Source organism: Fundulus heteroclitus, chromosome 23 (genome assembly GCF_011125445.2).
Source record: "Fundulus heteroclitus isolate FHET01 chromosome 23, MU-UCD_Fhet_4.1, whole genome shotgun sequence".
Lineage (NCBI taxonomy): Eukaryota > Metazoa > Chordata > Actinopteri > Cyprinodontiformes > Fundulidae > Fundulus > Fundulus heteroclitus.
The window spans coordinates 17,217,312-17,239,917 of NC_046383.1; the positions used below are offsets into that span (position 1 = coordinate 17,217,312).

General features: G+C 39.6%; 1 protein-coding gene across 4 annotated transcripts in view; it reads right to left on the reverse strand.

Moving 5' to 3' along the window:
- Positions 1–22,606, reverse strand: part of mid2 (midline 2) — a 224,139-nt gene that overhangs the window by 107,846 nt on the left and 93,687 nt on the right. The window contains exon 1 of one of the 4 annotated variants that reach the window (XM_012866141.3): positions 17,725–18,080. The exons of 1 other annotated variant lie outside the window; for it this stretch is intronic. The gene's annotated coding sequence lies outside the window, so the exon portion shown is untranslated. Of the gene's footprint in view, positions 1–17,476; positions 17,653–17,724; positions 18,081–22,606 lie in introns of those variants that run through there. 2 more of the 4 variants (XM_012866145.3, XM_012866143.3) reach the window with 2 other exon arrangements.

The window sequence follows — 22,606 nt, forward strand, 5'->3', positions numbered from 1 at the left end:
ATTATTTGCAGCAGAGCTGCTCAACATGGTCACGGACTTCCAGTTAACCAATTTCACGAATCTGTCATTTTTACTTCTTGGAGCAATTATGTAGTCTCAGCTCAAGGATGGCGAGGCTACAAGGGGGTTAGTGAAAATGTTTGGTTGTTTATTACACCGTCCCCCAGCATGCTCCCAAAATGGCTGAACGGGGTGGAGTGGAACGCTCTGTGACCTTGAGGGGGAGGGGTGTTAAGTGCCCCCTTTACATTTAAAGAGACAGCACCAAAATGAGTTGCTCTTAGGCGAACCTCAGAACAGGGGTAAAAAGTGAGAACAAAGGGATAAATTAACAAGGAATTCAGACCAAAGCATTGCAGTTCTACTTTATATAGACCACAACTGAGGGATTTCAATGCAGAAAGGAAGAAATGAAAATATGTGCCACAAGCCCCGTTAAATGGCTTGAGGCAAAAATTAAACGTAATGTCATTTGGTTGCCTTTTGGTAGTATATTTTTTCTTAAAAGCATAGAAAGGGGTGCTTTTCTACGCTTTTATTACATTCCAAAAGTGAAGTGCCCAATGGACAGCTGTCATTTCTGTGGCTGAACCTCTGCTGACTTCCCAAAGGAACTAGTTCCTCTCAATTTTATTTAGGGTTATCTCTTTAAATGGGGCTAAATACAAACTTCAATTTTTGTTTTTTTTTGTATAAATCTTTGAAAACATTTACCGTTTCCTTCCACTTCAAAAACACGTGCTACTTTTGTGTTGATCTATCATAAAAATCCTAATTAAATGTATTGAATTTGTGGTTTTGACATTACAAACTGATCGGCAAGTTGAGGTGGTATGAAAAATCTTTTATAAGCCATTGTATCAGCAAATCTTGTGACAACTAAACATTGTTGAAGATATCTCGGATAATTGTTTGTTCATTTATCTTTAGGGTTAGCATGGCTGTGTTAAAAAACACAGACAAGTGTTCATTTGATGGACACACATACACGTTGCTCCAAATTAAAAATAGAAAAGATTTGTCCAAGACTGATTCATTGCTCACAGTAGAGAAAACAGTATCGCTGTACTCCTTGTCTGTTGCGCTGATGAAAGCTCTGCCATGTGTGAAGGACATTTGCTGATGCAAGACAATGAAAAATAAAGTAAACAATCAATTCTTGTCAAGCTTGTGGCCAAACCAGACTTGCTAATTAGTTTAATGCATTTACACATGAAAGCGGACCAAAATTAAATTTTCACAGAGCTGTGACAGTGAATAGAATGCGCCTCCTCTCAGTTACCATCGACTTAATACTTCTGCCTGTTAACAGCTTGACAGCCTGTGGGTAATAAAGTTAATACTGTCACTGGGTGTCTCGTCAGCTCTGAGCAGCTCTTTTCCTGCGGTGGAGAGCCTTATCAGGCCTCAACATAACACTCTGGCAACTATGCCCTAGCCTCACTTCACGCTGCTTCCATTATTCATGTGCATTTGCTCAGGTGAGAACAAACCCAGGATCAAAAGTTGGCAGAACGGCTTATGAGACATTTAGACGCAGCTGTGCATGCTGGGGCGTACGAAGGATGAACAGAGAGCGAGAACAAAAGTAGAGTTCACAGTGTACGAATGGAAATGATTAGTAAAGAGGCTTCAAATATGTTTATGCTTTGAACCGTGTTCTTCGACTATCAGTCTCATTACACTATGCGGTCAAGTGAACATGAGCAAGTGATTCCGGTCTTTATGTCATTTATTTTTCTTTACCAATTAAACAAACATGCAAAAGAAATCCTAAACATGTACATCAAAAATCTTGACACACATTCTCATGCAACTGAATGAGAAAATGTGTCCCAATGTTTAACGAGCAGTGTAGACGACTTGATAAATTATCTAACAGAATATCTATAAAGGGATGATAAACACACAGATAAATTGGCTGGTGTCCAGAATTTGATTATTTTCAGCTAGATTGGCCCTGATTAGTGACAAACCTGCTTCAAACCCGTAAATAATTTTTTTTTTTCCCTGATCAGAGAACACAGCATATTTGAGAGCTACCACTGACGACAACAAATTGTTAGTGTGAAGAAGATTTAATGTTAGCCATTTCGGTACCAGTTAGGTGTTTAGAAATTAATTCAGGTGACACACAGATGTAAAGAAGTTATTTAAAAGGAAATGCTATTTTCTAAGACGTTCAGAGACTGCAGCTAGGACTTTAACAAGTTAATTTTCATCAATTACAGAAGAAATAAGCCATTAAAGCATTTAAGTTTAACTCATTTCGGACCCACTGGTAACACTGATGCACACACTCCAGTCTAGTAGGTGGTGGCGCTGACTCTTCAATGCTCTAAACAGCTTTATTCTCATTTTATTGTTTAATCTATGACTCATTTTATTTTGTCATTATTTTGTCTGTTGTTCATTTGATTGCTTGGACCAACGCAATTTTGTTGTAATGCTGACAAAATTGTGCAATGACAAATAAACGTCCTACATCATCCTATATGTTTACGAATTGAAAAACTAATTATTAAGTATCAAGTATTTCTATTTAATGAAATCAAATTGATAAGATTAATTACGATTCCTTTTTTGATGATGTGAGGCAGCGAGAGAGCAGGAGTTTAGGTAGATAATAAGAAGGTACATCTCCATCTCTAATACAGTTGAACCTGTTTTATTCATCAATGCAGTCATACAGACCTTCTGTTTTATATTTACACACATATATTTGCAGCTCTTTCTTATTTTCCTAAAGAAAAAAACAGCATGGACAATAGGGACTAAATATCTTACCCAAGGACAAGAACTATCACTAAGTAACAGGCATCTTGTACTTCTCTCCTTATATTAACTCCCTTTTCTTTCTGACAGAAATATTTTGTAAACAGGAAATTGTACATCCATTATTATGCAAAAACCTAAATGTACATTTTTTCCAGATTAAGTTGCAGCATAATCATTAATTCTGTGGATCAAAACAATTCCTTACATGCACTCATGAAGCTAAAAATGAGAAAGGGTAAACAAGTGAAAAAGTTTGTCTAGCAGAACTCCAGAAATCTATTTCCACCCAGGAAACCAACCTTCTTTACTGATACTTGACACCAATTTAGCTTCATTTTTCTATCCTTTTAATACGCTCCATATACAGCATGTGCACAAGAACATGGTGCCAAGTTAATGGCATACCTTTAACTGGAACTTCCTATATGTATGCAAATGTATTCCAAGTTGTGTGAGAAAGCAATCTACCCAATGCATTAACAGTACACTCTGCTTACTAACAAAGGACCTTTCAGAGGGAAATTGCATTTTCAGCTTCTGTATGAGAAATTGCAGTATGAGAAATTTATCTAACTGCCATAGGACAACAGCTTGCTTTATGAAGATTGACAAGAATCCCTGAAAAGTCTTGCAAATCCAAAGAAAAAAAGAAAAAGACATAGAAAAGAGCAGCTCGCCACTAATGAACCTGCCAATTTAACAACTGTGGTTCATGCGAAGGACTGAAGGACTACACGGTTGTTAGCACTGGAGTTTTCATGTTCCCCCCTGTGCATCTAAGGATTCTTTTCAAGTACTCCAAAAATAAGCACGTTTGGTCAATGGTCAGTCAATATTTCCATTTGGAGTGAGCGAGCGAGCGAGCGGGTGCTCTTGGGTATTTGTATTGCTTGTTTTTATGATGCTGTGTGACTGAGTCACAACCTATCCAAGGTGTATCCTGCTTCTTGTCCAATCGGATGGGCACCAGCGCCACATAACCCTTCAAGGAATTAGTAGGTATAGACAACGAATGATGGATGTTCACGCTAAATTAGTGAATAATAATGTCTGAGTTGGGGTTATGATGGTGAACAAGACCGATGTCTCTAAGGTATGATCCTTCTTACTTTTTATAGACATTCCTGACATGAAATATGTAATTTTGCTAACTATAACCCCCAATGACTACCACAGGGTTTGTTGACATTGTCTCCTTCATAAAACCACTTTGCAAGAAGAAAAAGCAAAACACAAAATCTGGGACTAAGATGGAGACAAAGGCCTGAAAACAAAATGTTTTTGTTGGGGAAAAGTTGTGTGAATTCTATATTTGTGTTTGGGCAGCCACATGCACAGGCTGTTCCCTAAAATCTCCCTGCACCAGCCACTGGGGTTTAGTCTTTTAAACTGTGCAGCCTCCCAGCTGAGGGAAGCTAAATTAGACAACAGATACAAAAGATAACACATATGAAAGACTTGTTGGAGTCATCTGGACTGAATCCTCCACAGCCCCAATGCGTACAGAAAGAGAAACTAACCTTGTTTTGGGGATGATGGTCTTCCACTCACCCTTCCTTTTCACAAGAGACCCAGGAAGGAAAAATAGTGTGAAATGAGAAAATAAATCGATGACTTATTATCTTAAACCCTAGATGAATTTCCTTATTCTGCTGTCGGTGCCCTTGGTATAAAAACGCCTCAAGCTGCATGTTGTGCAGAGCCCTCGATAGACTGCATCTACCCACAAGTAACAAGAACTATCTAAAAACAGTCCTGCTGTACTGAAATAATGCTGCTTCACTGAACCGATCAAACGCCACCCTCCTTACTTCAAATACAGCTTTGATTTTAGGTAAAATCTTCACCCCCCCTCTATCCAAAATAAATAAATAAATAATAATAAAAAAAACTAAAGTTCCACTTTAGTAGATGGTACCATAAATAAAGCAGGAAGTGTTTGTAAGGTGTTACTAGGGAGTTCAGTTATTCGAGGTAGCAGGAGTCCAGTAAAAAAAAAAAAAAAAAGAAGGAGGAGATATTAAAAATACAGAAGAAAGGCCAAAAAAGGAGGAAAAGGAGGTCAAGTGAAATTGGCTAAGAAACACAGATCACGCTTTGAGAGAGTGGAGCAGGAAGAAAAGGTGGGAGACTTTGCCATCAGTACGTCCCCCGGGAGGGGGTTCCTGTCCTCTATCTCGCTGTACAACGTATGAGCCTTTCTATTTATACAGCGCTGTAATGTTTGGCATTTCCTTCAACGGGGGAGGGTTATGGCCATTGTTTTCCTTGGCTGCTGTTCGATTGGCTCCATGTGCTAAAATGTCAGCAGCTTGTGGCTCTATTTGCCCGATTAGCTTTATTTATCTGGATTTACTTTATTTATCAGTGAGAAAATGGTGTTTGTTCTTTCTTAGAAAGGAAAATCTTGTCTGTGGTGAAGCAAATAATGAATTCAGGAAAAAGCCAATGAGCTCAAACAGCCATTTGATGGACTGAGCTCCGACACCCCCATCTTTTGAAGGATACTAATATACAACATGCCAAAGGTCACAATAAAACTAAAATAATACAATTATGTTTCAGACCTAAGCTTGTTGATGGCTTCTGTAGCAAACATGAAGCTGTAATGAAACATATAGTACACTAATCTGTAAAGCAAGTCAAGAAGAAGAATCAACCGACTCCAGGCTTCATTGGACATCGAGTCCCCTGATTGGATTAGGATTTTAGAGGTCAGCTTTAAATGCTGTTTAAATGGACAACTTCAAATACCCTTAAAAGGGCCCTAGTTATGTCTTTTGACCATAAAAACACAAAAGAAACACATTTTCATCTTCAAATAAAACAATATACGCCCTGCGTTCGTCCTGATTGTAGCTATGTTTACATGGACAAAAGTAATCGCAATTACTAAGACAAATTATATTTGTGAAGTAGAAGAAAAAGGAAACATTGCTTTCAAATTTTCCAAACACAAATCAGAAAATTTGCCTAAAATTTGTTGCCTATTGTTCAGTGGAAAATACTTCAAGCTCAGTCAGAACGGATAGCGAGGACCTATGAACAACAATTTGAAAAATTGCCACAGATGTTAAATAATAATGCAGGTCAGTACTTTCATTAGTCCATTCTAACACCTGAATAAGCGCTGAACGTGTGCAGTGGTACAGAATAAAAGAATAAAATTTACAGAAAAGTAAATACATAATATATAAATAACTGTTTCATAAATTTTGACAGGTCCAAATATTTATTTCTGTTTACGATGCCAACGTTGACAGGAAAGGTTTCTGCACCAATAGGAGTAGTAGGTTGAAGTCACGTGAGACAGAGCTCAGGTGTTGATGGATCATAGTAGCTCCTTGATAGCGCTGAGAAATGGCTTCTTCTCTGCATTATGTCTCAGACTCAAAAAAGAAGCAAAACGAGGGTTAACATTGGTCAATCTTTTTTTTTAAACTCCATTGACTGACACAAACCACCCTTTTTTCATCATGATTACAAGTTGCAGTCATTTGCTTACAAATACATGATAATGAAGTGCAATTAAAAAGTTATTTGTATTAATTTGTCCCCATTAGTGTCAGCCTCATCGGTAATTGACATGCCTAACAGAACTGTAGTAACCTATGTTTTTATCCTGGTTATATTATGATTATAATGATGTGATTATTTCTGTACTTTTGACACTTGTGTTTGTATATGTTCTTGCAAACCAAATTTCCCCTTAAGGATAATTTAAGTTTATCTTGACTTAAAATTCTCTAACAGACCTTTAAATCTTCACAGAAAAGCTGTATTTATACTCAGGTAGCCATTTATTCATGAGGTGACTTCATAAAACAGCTGGTTGCACCATATTTTATTTACGCCTATCAGACTTAATTGGGGTAAATACACTTTTCTGATTTTTTCGGGGGGTAAAAATCTGAAATAAACCTAACAATAATTTAATTTCTCAGTTCACTGCATATGTCATTTCGTGTTGGTCTATGACATAAAGACGCTGAAATATATTGAAATTTGCTGATGTAACACCACAATATAGGAAAGTTCAAGGGGAATTAATACAGTTGCAAAGCACGTCATATAAAAGTGACACCTATTAATTGGGGAGGAAGCATTTGATATGAGCACAGCAAAGATATAGTAACTACAGATAAGAAATAAAAAAAAAATGAAAGTTGATATACAATCAAATAAACTTTTAAAATATTCTGGAAATGTGGGGAAACAATCACACAAATGATAAAAAACAACAACCACACACATATTTAGTGTTGTCGGTGTAGCCCAGCAGTTGAGGTCAACACAAATCAATAGGTAGTTAGTTTAACAATAGCTGCCCGGCCTTGCCGGCATTTTAAAAATAGCTGTTCCCCGGGGCTGTGAAAAACCAAAGAGTATAATGGTGAAGGTCAACAATGCCTACCGCTTCATCAGTTCTGACCTGAGCTGATCTGAAGACTTTAAAAAAAAAAAAAACGTATTAACTCACAGCAGTCCAGCCACAGTGAATGAGATTTGTTTTCCAACAGGCAGGTTTGACCGGCCAGCTCAAATTTATGATGAATCTAGATGAAAAAGGGAAACTTTGTCAAAGAACACCTATTTAAGGTAGCAGACAGGAAGAAGATTTAACTTTCTCCAGGGAATGATAAAGCAGCACATAAGAGGAACTTGTGAGAATATTAGAAATTTCAAATGACCGGCGCAGCAATTTTATTTCTTCAAAATTCCTGTAGGGCAAATGAGTCTATACCCTGATAAAACCATATCTGTCTGAGGAAATGAATAAAGTTTCTTTTTCCTTGTCTTTCCAGCTCAGCCTTTTGGCTTTGGTTTCTAATAGTATGTCCAGGAACTTTTAACCCTCTCTAGAATCAAATGGATCTAACCCATCCTAAAAATATTTACAAGCCAGCCTTCCTGGTTAGACTCTATAAATCATTTTTTTTCTCTCTGTGTGTTTTCTATGCTCTGTCTGTCTATTTCTACCAAATGTGCCTTTAGTCCTGTGCTTGCAATTAGAATGAGTTTATTAAAGCAAGCTAAACAGGCTAGAAATAAGGTGCTACAGGTTTTCCTTGTGCTTGGAAACCTTTATGAACACACTCTGGTAATGCAATGATGCATAAAGCATGGAAGAAATTTCATGCTCATTTAAAGTTATGCAAATTTAATAACCTTCTGAATCCATTATGGATTAAAAGCCTCTATGAAACCAAAAACACTCCACAACACTGCTCTTTCACAAGACACGATGTCTGACTATCTACAGGTCACATAACTCTTCCTGGCCAAAACATCATATTTTCACAAGTTTCAGCTCTTTAGAGGAAGGAGGCGTGGAGCACTCCAACCAGCAGAGAGCCGTCAGGGCCTGGCAGCAAAACGCAAGAAAAAAAAGCCTGATTCCCAACTCTTGGTTGACTGAGAACTGTTTCCACTTTATTGGCTTTCTCTGCTGTAGTCATGGGAAAATTAAAGTGTCCTGTAATGTCTTTACAGTCATGTAAAAAAAAATAAAGTAAACTCATTGATTCAGTAGTTAAAAAAAACACCATGCATTATTTTTTTTCAAACAGAAAGGTTGTATCGGGAGCCCAGACAGTCTTGCTTCCCGACGCATTTCCTCTACACACCAAAGCGGTAATAAGTCACATTTACGTTGGGCGCACATACGCACTCGTATCAGTTTGATGCATTCAGAATAACTTGAGCCTGACAAGTGTTTACATGCACATTGATTGGATCATCAATCAGCATAAACCACCTCCCTCATTCAGATTACAATTTCATTCTGATTGAGCTTAATCCGATCATCATATTCCAATTGGCTTGTTTACATTAATTATTTTTATTCCAATCGGCCCTTTATTCTGATTAATTTTGCCCATGTAAACGTAGCTACTTTCTCGTGTTTTGGGGGGATTTTGGTCCAACATTGGTCCAGTTCATTGGTTGCTACAGGTCTTCAATTATCCCTGTATCCACAGCTTTCCTAAGGTCCTAGCACAGCATTTTAAGAAGACAAAGTCCCTGGCCATTGTAAAAACTTGATAATTTTCTCCTTCTGAAATTTAGGTGATGATCTGCTAATGTGGTTGGGCGAAGCAACAACTTGTGCCCACCAAAGGTTGGTTTTAGCCATCACGGTATCAAATGAAAAGATAACCAGCTGCTGCTATGAGAAACCCCACAAATACTGCGAGAATTCAGCTTGCAGACAAGGTTTGCTGATGTGCATGTCATCATTAACCTTTCTCGTATTTCTAAGACAGTTGGTCTCACACTTAATGTTGGAGCAGCTTATGAAGAAGGGGGCTGAAAAACAAGACCAAATCATCAGCCTTCCACCACCGTGCTTGACAGCTGGTAAAAGGCATTTGTGCTGATATGGTGTTGGGTTTTTGTCAATGTGCATCATGGCCAGTCATGTCCATGTTGGTTTCACCTGTCCAAACATTTTTCTAGAAGTTACTGTTCGTAGAAAGGGAATGTCTCAGCAATACCTGTTCAGCCTTTTTCCAATGAAGATTTAAGATGGTAAGCAGGACCTGTGGAGCCTGAGATTGTGTTTGTTTTGCAATTTCTCTGAGCAAGGACTTTGCAGTAAATCTGTTGGTATGGCCAGACTGAGAAGACTGCCAGCAGTCTCAAAATATTTCTAGTTATAAAAAAAAATTTCTGAGCATATTATGCAATTGTTTTTTTTTAATCGGTATTTCCTTATTACTCTTACCAGATTGATGGGCAGCAACAACGATTTCTATAAGGCATATTCTATAATGTCTGTTAACCCACATTGATACGCACCAGATCAGGAAACAACCAAAACAATTTTTTTAGGGAGGTATTCACACTTGCTGATGCTCACTTTCAGAAGGAGCTCTAATTGGCACCATCTGACTACTAAATTTCCTATTAAATATTGTGGAAGCAATGGTCTGCGACCACTCTGTGCTCTGAAAACGGAGCAGATGGGTAGAGTTGAACTCCAGTAAGCAGAGGCTCATATTTATTTGCAAAATCTGTGATTAAGATGCTACAGGGTGAGTTTAGCGAAACAGAAACAAGGCTTAGAGACAACGGTGATGGGTAGTGAACACTGATTGTCTACCTCTGCCTTCCCAGCTTGCCTCGGGGGCTTAAATTTAAAGCAATGATTAGTCTATAAATCTCGCCATGTTTTTTTTATGTTTTCTTATTGGTTGGCGGAACAGAGAGGGAAAGAGAGATGCATTCTTGAAATGAGAGAGAGGAGACTCGGGTGGAGACAAAAGAAAAAGAGAGACTGGGTGAGAAAATGGAGAGAAAGGTCGTTATTATGTTCAGGTCACTTTTGTATCACTCACATTGAAAACAATAATTTACCATAATGAACCAGCATATAGGAACAAGGTTGCTGAATAGAATCTCTGTTTTTGGGTGTTATAAAGAAAAAGAAGCAGGATGAAGAGGAGCAAGAGAGAAGGTGAGAAAAATGAAAAACATAAAAGTGTACGAAATATAGAAATATATTACTGTTAGTATTTGCAGATAAAAAGGACATGACTTTATGTCCAAATATGTATCCCTGTTCATAATCCATTTGAGATTTTTTTTTTTCACCCTGTAAAGTAAATATAGCGTTCCTCTTCACAATATTGATAGTACATTGGATTTGGGTAATGACGGGCCTGTGCTCCAGTAGCACTTTATTTCCAGGACCACTTTTGGCTTGTATTATACAATCTATTTCTAGGATTGCATGTTCTCTCCTAACAAGGGCTATAAATCAGTTTTTGTTTCTGCCATTTTCCCGTTATAGACAGAGAAGCCAGTTAAAACCTCAGTTTTTGCACTATTCATCAGTAAAACATTCGCTGAGAATCCAGAGAGAGAAACGGCTGGAGGTCGGATCGATAAGGGGCCTAATGGAGGTCAATTAAATGTTGATAACAACGTGGACAACATTCGGATTGCAACTGTGACCACATAAATGCTGCAAAAAAATTTAGGGAAAGTAGTTTACGTATAAAGATGCACGCCTCATAGGCACAGTTTGTCAGGGTTTACAAATAAGAATATTAGATAACAGCGAAATAAACACTGAAAAACAAATTCAGCTGATGGAGAAAGTGTAAGTGCAGTGAATGAAACCAACTTTTTGCTACCCTCTGCTACCCTTAGGCCATATTTGTAGTAAACCCAAACCCTTAATCGTCAGAGTTTACTGTAGCTACAAAGAGATTCTTCCTTCCCTGCCTGAGACATAAAAACCTATAAAAAGACTCAACAATGCAAATATCAGAGCACCTTTGGACACAATTTGTCCAGCGACAAACAAATTACCTCAATATTTTACTGTTAATCCTTTTTAGGCCAGAATCATATATAGGCCCTTCTGAATTTATTTAGGCATTCATGGCTCTAAACTTTAAACAAAAGACAAAATAAAAAACTAATTGTTGTGAGTGAGTGCTTCTGTCCACTTCAACTCTACATATCTAGCAGTTATTTAGTAGTATTACCATATTTTTCAGACCATAACTCACACCAGATTATAAGGCACCCAGTGGATTAATGTGTCTTTGTCCACATATAAAGCGCACTGGATTCCCAAGTGTGTAATATCACTCTGCCCCTTCACATACACAGCTCTCTCCTGAGAGGGAGAGCTATTCGTCTCTGTTGGAAGGAGAATCAATTGGCTATCCCAATTGATTTGAACTAAAATACCTTTTTACAAAGTCGTAGGTCTCAATTTTAAAATACAAGAACTAATCTTTGGGAAACTATTTCAACTATTTAAAACTTTGTATAATTAAAACTTTTGTTGATAAAAATAAAGTTCATCTGTAAAAATGGGGAAACTTTTTCAAAATATATAATTGCAGGTTAACCATAAAGAACTTGTGTAAGATTAGGAGAACTGTTGCTCCATTGTTCTACTTTATAGCATCACTGTCTCAAAAATAACCTTCATTATTCATTCATTAGTCTTTAGGGGGATCTTTTCCTGTAGAATCACTGTAATGTTCAGGATGAAAAGTTTAAAATTGTTAGAATTATCAGATGAAAGCAAAATCGGAGATTTGTCTTCATCTGCAATGAAGACAAATACAAATCTTTAAAGAACAAATGCATAACTTTCAAGATCCAACTCTTGAACTCTGAACAACAATATCACACTTTGTCTTTTTAGATTGAACGAGTGGGAAGAAAAGCACTGCCTATAAGGTTCTCAAAGGTTCGTAACAAAGATGTCTTCTGTGAATACATTTAACAGTGCAGTGCATGCTAAAGAACCAAAGAAAGTCACAGAATTAGAAATATTTTGCAGCAAAAATGGATAAAAATCCCTTTGAGGAGAAGTGAAGGAATCTGACTCTGACAAACTTCAAGAACTGACCCTTTTTGACTTTCTCAATACCTTCAACAAGAAACTGCAACAATCTACCAATTGTCCAAAGAAACCTTTATGCCAAACAATTTAAAGAGAAGGCTAAAAAAAAATGTGCCGAATTGTTTGGTGCGGTGCTTGATCTTCCGATCAACACAGAGTGAACCCCCTAAGAATCTAGTGGTCTAGAAATGTCTTTCTTATTAGGGCATTTGATCGCACTGAGCACAATGAAATCATCAAAACAGTTTGGGTGCAAAAATATGAGGCTGTCTGCCACATCATATATTCGCTCATGCTGCTTCAACTCCCACAGCCCTTCCATTGATCAGTGCTTCAGATTGAAACAGTGTCTTCTAATGAATGATCTCGCAGTCAGACTAGGCAATCTTCATGTTTCATTCAGTCATGTTATTTTTCATAACTTATTACAGCCAGCTTTCCATCATAGTGTTTGTAACTTCTCCTCGATTAATTTTGTTTGACAAATGTGTCTGGTCTTTTTTTTTATTTTTTTATTTTTTATCAATAATCATCTGCTGTGTCAAGCTAGACACACATTTCTTCCTTTACTCTTGTTGCATGAATTAGGACCCGTCTTTGAATGCTGGGTTGAGACTTCCCGTTCAGTGCTTTTTGCTCATCCCTGTAATTCTGTTACGTGATTCATAAATGGATGTTGCTTTGCTAATGTGTGTGCATCAGTACAACTCATGACGCCTTGAAGAGGAGTCAATATGTGATTATTCTGAGTTATGCACTCTCAACCCCTCCCTTTGTGGTGCGTCGAGAAATCGGCTGCTGATCGTAATCAGACTGTTATCGGTTCGATCGACCAGGACAGGTCACTGGCAAGATTGGCAAGAACCCACAAATGTAAACTTTTTCCTGATCAGTAAATTCGCCACAGTGCTACCAGGTTGTGCTGACAAAAACTGGACACCGAGTCTGAGGGAAGAAGACTCGTGTTTGCTTGTGTTGTATAGAACAACAGAGTTTTAAGAAGTTATTTAAAAGGAAACGGTATTTTGTTTAACATGTTGAGACATGTCTGTGGTTCACCCTGGCTGTGAGAGAGGAAGACTTTAACCAGAAAACAGGAAGGCTTAATGAAGTACAGCAATGAAGTACAGCAAACCTGCCCTTTAAGAATGTCAGAGACAAGGCAATGATTCCTTGTCATTGACGATCAGCAGCCGATTTCACCGAGGCGGCTGTTTGAATAGTTCTGTTTGCAATAACTGTAGTAAATGCTCTAATAAAATGCTGGTTTGCACATAAAAAAACTTAAATTTCTTAATCAATTTGTCTTTGTTTTAAAATAACAGTAAAACCCTGTTTTACAACCCTTGCTTTCTCACCTAGCAGCATGACATCACTTCTACTCTTGAAAGGAAAGTTGCCCACAACATCCTGATCATCTAGTTGTGAATTTATCATAAAAGCAAACCATCCAGGGCTTCATTACTAATATAACACACAGAAATATCTAGTAAATACCTAAAGACTGTGTCCTATCACAGAACTTTAAAACCAAGCACTTCCTAGGGAGTGCTTGGTTTTAACTCTTTTTCTCATTTATACTCCATTTGTAGGTGCATAAAAAACACCACTAAAAAAAAAAAAAAAAAACTCAGGGGCCCAAAGTATATTAATGAAGCCATGCCAGCTGACAGAGATGATTTATTTGAACTGTTGAGGAGAATTAGAGGAATTTTGGTTTTCTAGATTTGTTGCACAGAGTTTGAATAATGTGACGAATGGTAAGACATGGAGCAAAGGGCAAGGATTTAAAAACACCACGGGTTCCAATGCATAACTCCCCCTGGTATGTGCTACAACAGCATAAAACCGACCACCCACACACCCATAAACAGTATTTGGGTCCCAGTTGCTCCTGTCATGATGTTTGAATATTATGTTCTCGTAAGGATATTACTGGCAGCTGACAGGAAGGCAGCCTGAAAGTTTCATCAACGTAAAGGAAATACTTGTTGGAAGGAGGGCGTTTTAATGTCAGTGGGAATTAGACATACGACTCACGTCAAATCTGGAATCAAGATGAAAAAGGTGCTGTCAGAGAAGAAGTGGCCTAACTTGAATTAATTGATGCCGAAGACAGGATTTTACTTCAGATTTATTGTGCAAGGACATTTGAGGACATGATTATGTGTGGGAAAGACAACTTGATTTATGATCTGATGGAAACTTGAAGACATAATGCCATTCTAAGATACATTTCATAAATTATTTAGCAGAACAAAGAGGGAAATCAAAGGTATTTTTGACAGCCGACACTGTCAGGAGTAAGGACGAACTGCTTTGAGTCTGACTTTTCACTATCTCATTATTTTGTGATCCTTTTTTATCAAGACACACCGAGATACCCACTGGGGACCTGCATTTATCTATTTTTAGCTTGATTGACTGTGACAAGTGATCAGCTGACCTCTCCCTCAAAAATCGGATCTTTCTTCGACTGGTGAACTACCAGATTGCACGGACAGCAACACTTTCAGTGAGGATGGAGGTACTGAGAGAAGAAGACCCAAAGTCATTTTTTTCATTAGTAGTGGGATGTTTAGAAGTAAAGTAAGGGGATGTAAAAAGGTTACATTGGATGTAAAAAGACTATCCTGAGTGAGTAAACAAAACTTTTGTGCAGCAGTAGAAAACAAAGGGGCTGGTTTTAAAACTACTGCAATTCTACAGAGAATAGTGTGACTATACCTTGGGGCACTGACAGGAAACAACATTCACATTTCCTCAGGGTGTGGGAGAGATGGATAGAATAAGACAGGAGAGAGGAAAGGAGAAGGAGCGAAAGGGGACAGGAAACAGGGCTATAGATAGAAAGACGGTCAGTACAGCGAATGTATGGCATTTGAAGGTTTAAGCAGCAGCAGCAGCCTGGAGCATTGATTCTCGTCTTGTCCCTTTGAGATGGGAGCATTCGTGAGTGTGCTGATGTGTAATCAGTCTGATGAGCCATGTTGTGTTATGGTGAGACAGTAAGCTCCCGGGCCTTAAAAAAAAAACAGAAGTCAGGCAAGTATTTAAACTACTATAGCGTAGAAATGCACAGAAAATGGGAGTCATAGCTGATAATTTGCAATTTCCATTGATATCTAACAAGCTAATTCTAGATTAGACTGATTCCAGTTCTTTATTTTAAGGTCTGCAACACAAAGAAATAAGCAGCCGGTTTTTTGACGGCGGTAGTAGTTTTGAAAACGGCCAGAGTGCCAATCTTTGGCCGACTGATTGATGCATCTCCATCATAGTGGCCTAAAAAAAAAAACATGCACTGGGATGATTGGGTTTTTACTTTAGCCCATCTTTAGTACATGGTGCTCAAACAGCTGGCACAGATACGGTGGGAAAGAGAGGTAGGGAGTAAGAATTTAGAAACTGGATGAGCTATTGATTTGGATAAAGGTGGCTGCCAATGAAAAGCTAGACGAGGCCAACATTTATCTAACAACCACGGCGCAGCACACACACAGACGGACTCAAAGCCGCCTGAACGACAAATCAGGCCCCCTCACACCGTGAGCTGAGCTCAGCAGGATTGGCGGAGCGGAGCTGAGTTTAATGTTTGGTATTCAGCCCGAGCCACAGATGAATTATAGGTGACACCTCAACACCTCTCTGACAACTTTGTGCCTTTCATCACAATTTGACACCGTATTTATTTGGAGGATGTAGAGCTCACTTCACTGTTACAGAAAAGGTATTGCAGAGTCATTTTTAGCTCTAGAACTTCTTTTTTTTTTTTACAGTTTGTTATAGTACAAAGACAAACTTGCATGTGTTTTTTTTGGTATTTGATGTGATAGACCAGCATAAAGTAGGGTATAATTTTAATTTGGGGCTGCCCAGTGGTGCAGTTGGCAGCACTGCTGCCTTGCAGCAAGAAGGTCCTGGGTTTGAGCTGCATGGACTTTGCATGTTCTCCCTGTGCATACATGGGTTCTCTCCAGGGTACTCTTGCTTCCTGCCATAGTCCAAAAACATATCCATTAGGTTAATTGGTCTCTCTAAATTGCCCTTAGTGCATGCATGGATCGTTGTCTGTCCCTTGTATCTCTGTGTTACCCTGTGATGGACTAGTGACGTGTCCAGGATGTACCCTGCCTCTTGCCCCATGAGGCAGCCACCCACCACCCACCCCCATGACTCTACATGGATAAAAGTACTCATGATTTGCAAGTCTGGCGTGGATATGCTAATGGGAACTCGGAAGGAGCTGCAAAGACACACAGGTCAGGTGGGAGATAGTGGATTGAATAACTATCAGTTGCACACTCCACATGTCTGACATCACGTCACCCTTAGAAAACCGTGTCTATCGCAATAAGATGGTGACTACATGATGGTGTGGGGATGCTTTTAGCAGCTGAAGCTGATCGGTGTTAATGGGAAGATGGCTGGATTTAAAACCAGGGTGATTCTGTGAGGAAACACACAGGTTCACCTTCCCACAGGACAGTGACTCCAAATGGACAGCCAGAGCAACAGTGGAATGGTTTAGATCAAAGCGTGTAATCTAAACGGCCAGAATGGCCCAGTCAAAGTTTACACCTAAATCCAACTGAGAATCTGTGCCGAGGCTTTTAAAGTACAGTTCTCAAAACATTAAATCCAATCTGACTGAGAAGGATGAGCAAAAATGACACTCCGTACTCTAGATGTACAAAGCTGGCAGAGACACACGCCAAAGGACTTGCAGCTGTATTTGCAGTGAAAGGAAGTTCCTCCGAAGTTCAGGAGAGGTGAACACAAATGCATGTTGCAATTTTCACATTTTAATTTCCACCAAACAATCATGCACTACATTGGGTTGGTCTATCACAAAAATGTCTTAATGGAATGCTGTAATACAACAAAACGGTCAACCGGTATGAATATCGTTGCAAACCACTGCTGCTTTGACTGGGATCTGTGTTCATTTATTTTATTTAACAGAACTCTGAAACAGACGTGGTGGATGTTGAACGATCTTGTATTACATAACAGATTAAAATAAGGACTTAAAGTAGTAAAGTCATAGGACGTTGACATGTAAGAAATTGGCAAACGCATGCATTTTCATTAAGATCTCACAACCCAACAAAAAGACCAGCTGTCAATAGTTCAGTCACTTGATAAACTGATGCGTCTTTTTAGTATCAGTGCCATCACCAAAACGCGTGGCACCCGTAAAGCGCGTTGCGCACTTTTAATCAACTATTATATTAACAACAAAGATCTCTATTTTAACGTTACCATTTCAACCATTTTCGAACATAAAGGAGAAAGTTTCACCAGTAATGACCAGCAGCCTACCTCAGACATGATGATCATACGCTTTCTACTTGGATCCGCGCAAGAGAAAAAGCTTAAACCCAGACGCGTCAAGTAAAGACAAATCTCCGCTGACAGAGGGAAAAAATAACCACCGGCTCCCGTTTCTTTGCCCGGGCGCCTCTCCGCCTGCGTGTGTGAGAGCGCAGCCACAGAGCTGAGCCTCACTTCACACCAAGAACCGAGCCAGACACCTCCAAGGGATGAGGGGAGGGGTTTCAGACACCTACCAGCTTTACGTGCCCGACGCGCTGTTCCTGTGACATCTTGGAAGTATCCCGGAATGATTTTTGGGGAGGAAAAAAAAATTATAAGAACGGGTTCAAAAGCTAGACATACTGCAAATGACTCCTTCCCATCTGTGGGAGACTCCGCGTAAAAAAAAAAAAAACACAACTCCAAAACGCCAGCCCCTGAAGCGTTCCGTCTGTCGGCCAGACTCAGAGCAAGTCAGCTGCGCTGCTCCGCTGGCGACAGCTCCCAGGCAAAGCGGAATATTCAACTTTGGATAAACGAGAGAGGGAAAGAGAGAAAGAGGAGGAGAGGGGAGGGGAGGGGAGGCAGACAATCGCAGGAAAAACGGCTCCTCCCACCCTCCCATTACAAAACGCAGAAGCGAGCAGATAGAAGGTTCTGCGCGCCCCGCCTGAGCCGCGGAGCGCCGAGTGTTAACGCCTATTTAACTCAGTGAATGTGTACTTTAGCAGCAGACTGCAGGTCAAACTTCGAAGCGGCTTTATTAAAAGAATTTCCAGGAGTCAGACAGCGAGGTCACACAGGGTTAATTCATCTGCACGCAGCTGTTTTCCAGTCAGGATGACAAATGTGGCCACAATTCCCATTTTACTTTCTTATTTTGGCAAAAAAAAAAAAGAAAAAAAAAAGAAAAAAAAAAGAAATGATGTAACCCCGAGCAATACACGCAGATTGGTAATTAAACAGCATACACTTTTCATTATTATCACTTAAAGCAGAAAAGTAGAGAAATTAAGGCTTGAAATCCCAAACGGCCCACGGGCATCAGTTACAATATTCATAGGTCAAAAGTAGCACACATGTTTTATAACAGCAATATAACGCTTAGACTCTAGCCATTATTCGTCAGTGAAGTGTGGGAGGAAGAGGATAGATCACATTTATATATATATATATATATATATATATATATATATTGCATTTAAAAAGAAAAATCTGAAAAAAAATGAGGCATATGTTTGTATTTAGCCTCATTTACTCTGGTGCCCTGTAATAAAATCCAAAAGCCTTCAAAAGTCATCTAATTAGTAAATAGAATCCAGATGGGCTTAATGGCGCATATGTCCAGCTGTTCTGTGAAGGCCTCAGGGGTTTGTTAGAGAACATGGTGAACAAACAGCGTCATGAAGACCGATGGACACAGCAGACAGGTCAGCGTGAAAGTTAGGGAGAAGTTAGACAAGGGTCACATCATAAAACAATATCCCAACCTGCGAACATCTTAGAGTGCACTGTTCAGTCCATCCTCTGAAATGGAAAGAGTAGGGAACAACAGCTAACACACAAAGATGTGAAAGTATTCAAGTATCAAAGTATTATTCAGAGAAACTGCCAACATTACCAATGGTTATTCTGAAGAAGCTGCAGGGATGCAATGTTCTCCACTGAAGTGTGGCAATAAAAAAAGCCATTGTTGAAAGAAAACGATAAGATGGTCCATTTCCCACTAGACACAAGCCACATAATGGACATGGCAAACACGCGGAGGAAGGTTTGGATGAAACTAAAATAGAGCTTTGTGACCTGTGGGTGAAATTCTACGAGCAGCAGGAAGTTAATACGGCACATCACCTTGGAACGCAGCATCTCTACAGTAAAACACGGTGGTGGCAGCATCATGGTGAGGGGACGGTAAAAGGAAGCACGTCAGAGATCGGAAGGTGAGTGGAATTAAATACAGGGTAATGTTGAAAGAAAACCTTATAAAAGTTCGCAGACGCTTGCAATCCCGACTGGATGTTGTTGAGCTATTTTTACATGGAAGAACTGGGGAAACAATATGTCACTGAGTCAAAACTTTGGTCGTATAAAGCTGTGATTCAAAGGGGCTTACACTTTTAGTTTTACATCTTTCCATAAATGTCAAAGCTGGGTACTATTCCGTGTCAATCTATCACAAAAAACAACAAACAAAAAATAAATAAAATACATTTCAAGTTTGTGTTTGTAATGTGGGAAAATGTGGAGACGGTTTGTTGGGTATAAATCTGCAAAAGACCGTGTGCCAGTGTTCACCTTGAACTTTGTCCAGATCAGCTGTTAGTGGATGCGTGTTGTGCCACTTGAGTATGTGTGTCTGTTTAATTGGAGACAATACCGGGGTTAAGAGGCAGACTGGCCCAGCAAGTTGCTGCTATTTGCATGCCGTGACCTGCACCTGTATGACCTCTCATAGCACGGCACTCTTCTTTTCTCTTGTGCGCTGCCTGATGCATTGTTGTAACAGGCAGTGAGGTCACGCTATCAATATAAACACAGGCATAAAGCACAATATGGTGAATGGTACAGATATTACTCTTTATATTACAAAAAAACAATCTGACAAATATAAGACTACTGCATCTGACATTTAATGAAATAACCACGTACCAGTGTTGCAACATCGGCAATATGAATAGAGCCATTGATACGAGGCCTGATTAATTAAGCAGAGCTATTTGCTGACTAGGACAGGGGTTAGAGTCAGACTCCTGCTTCCACAACACAACAGGGAGGCTGTTGTGGGTAAAACGGTGCCCAGACAAGGTGTGTCCTGACAAGCAGGCGCGTTCTCAGACTGTCAACAAGATATTACCACGCAAGGTGTCTGGGGTCCTGCTGGGTCCTTTAAGTTTCTAACTCGTCATATTTACCCATGTGTCTAACTTCAGCACATCTGCGGACACAGATCTAAGGCCAAATATTGTCTTGAAACCTGTTTTTTTTGTCCCCCATTTGCAAAACCTCTCGTGTGTGAACTATTAGCTGAACAGCTCTACTGTGGGTTGACCATATCAGGTAATCTATGTTTACTTGTCCCTTTTGTTACAGATATCAAAGAGCTGTGGTTGTGCTACCAGACAAACAGGTTGACTAGAACGTCAGTCCGACCGCATGATAACAAATGTCATGTACGGCTTTGTAAATCAAAGAGGCTGACTCTACCACGGTCATTACCTGTAGGACCTTTGTGGAGCTAAAACACAGACTGGCCAAGACTCCACCGTAACTCATACTTATCGTTCCTATTTAAAGCCCGTCTGTGTATGTGAATTTATAAAAATAGCACTCTTCGCTGAGGACATAGTAAGACCAAGTCGCGAGTGAATATCATGCCAAATCCCTGCGGGAGGTATTTTGAGTTCTAATAGGTCTTTTACCCTTTGAGCCTGACAGAACGGCTGCCTGATTGACTGTGCAGACTAAGCCTGGATTCAGCCCGAGGCACCCACCAGTGCTGTCTTCACTTTCTGACCGCATGGACATCCGAGCTTTCTGAGCCTGGTAGTCAGCTGCACTGAGCGGCAGCTTTTAGCATCCAGCCCTCTAAATGAACTCTGTGTTTTGTGGGTTGGCGAGCACTAATGTATGTTTACTCACCAAGTGTTCAAAGCAGCTCTTTTATTCGCCGCAGCAATCGGTCACAGGATTGCTATAGACATTTTGTTTGAAGCCAGTTTCTTTTTTAATCTCTCTCGTTGGCATTCTGAGCCGCTGAGACTCACTTCCAATTATGCTGTTATACCCGTGTGATTACAGCAACCGTATTAGCAAATATACAGCTGATATTGAGATCCTCGCTAACAAGGAAGCGGTTTGGCTTTAACGGATTGTAAATGTATGGGGAGAAAAGTTGGAAGATATACTATTGAACAATTTGATTTGACTCATGCTGGGGTTACTGATTGTGCGTGAAGCGACATTATTCGTCATCACTAGGGACGTAGCAAAACATCCGGCTCACAAGATGAAACAATGCATGATATTGAGCTTACAAGACCGATATGAAAGTTTTTCATCATCAAATAAACTATGTTTGAAAGAGTCTATAATCAGAATAGAGTAGTTCATTTCAGATCTGACCGGTCTGTACAAATATGGATTTTGTGTTTGTCTAAGGTGGTAGTGAAGCCAAAAAGTATTGGATATGACCTTTTTTGAGTTATTGCAAATCCAATAAAGGTTTCATTATCTTAAGGTGGGTGTTAAAAAAACTCTCTGTATTCAGCTTTAGGTTTGAGCACTTAGAATATTTTACATTGTCAGATGATCAAATCCAGGCCAGACTCTTTGAAAAACCTGTGCTGTAGGCCTTTACTGTAAGCAGTGATACGAAGATGTGAAGCAGATGATAATTCCAGTGCTTGTTGCGGTTATTCTTTGGTGCTGTCTCTTTATAATGAGAAGTCAGCTAGTCAGCTAATTTCCTAGTTGGAAATTTAACAAATATGTCCTCTGCTCTGGCTCGAAAAGTCGGGATTCGTCAGGCAGAGCTTAGTATCAAATGTGGCTACCATGCAAGTGCAACACAAAAGTTACAGGTGCAAGCCACTGACTGGCAATTCTGATAGTTTGGATCTTATCTATCTACAATCAACCATAACACTTTAAAACCTTTATGTGTGAGCATGGTCCTGTAGTGCAGTGGTCTCAAGTCCTCGACGACTGCTGTCCAGCAACTTTTAGATGTGATCTTTGCCCTACTCACCTGACTCAAATGGCTAAACTGCCTCGCTAGCATGCAGTCAAGCTCTACAGAACCCTGCTACTAAGCTTATGTTTGAGTCAGGTGTGTTGAAGCAGAGACACATCTAAAAGTGGGAGGACACCTTCCAGTGAGGCCTGGCGTTTGAGACCACTGCGTTAGTGGTTGAACACCTAAAATAGAGAGACATACGACACCCTTCTTACATCACACTTCCATTTCGTGATCTTCACACCTTTATGGCTCGCAATCAACTGAAAGGTCCCAACACAAAAAGATTGAAGGCACTTCACCAGTATTACACCCCTTACCCACCTCAGGAAGTAGCCACTACTAACTCCAAGGGGTAGCATGGGGTTTTGGAACGAGTGTGATGTCGCACAAAGCAAACC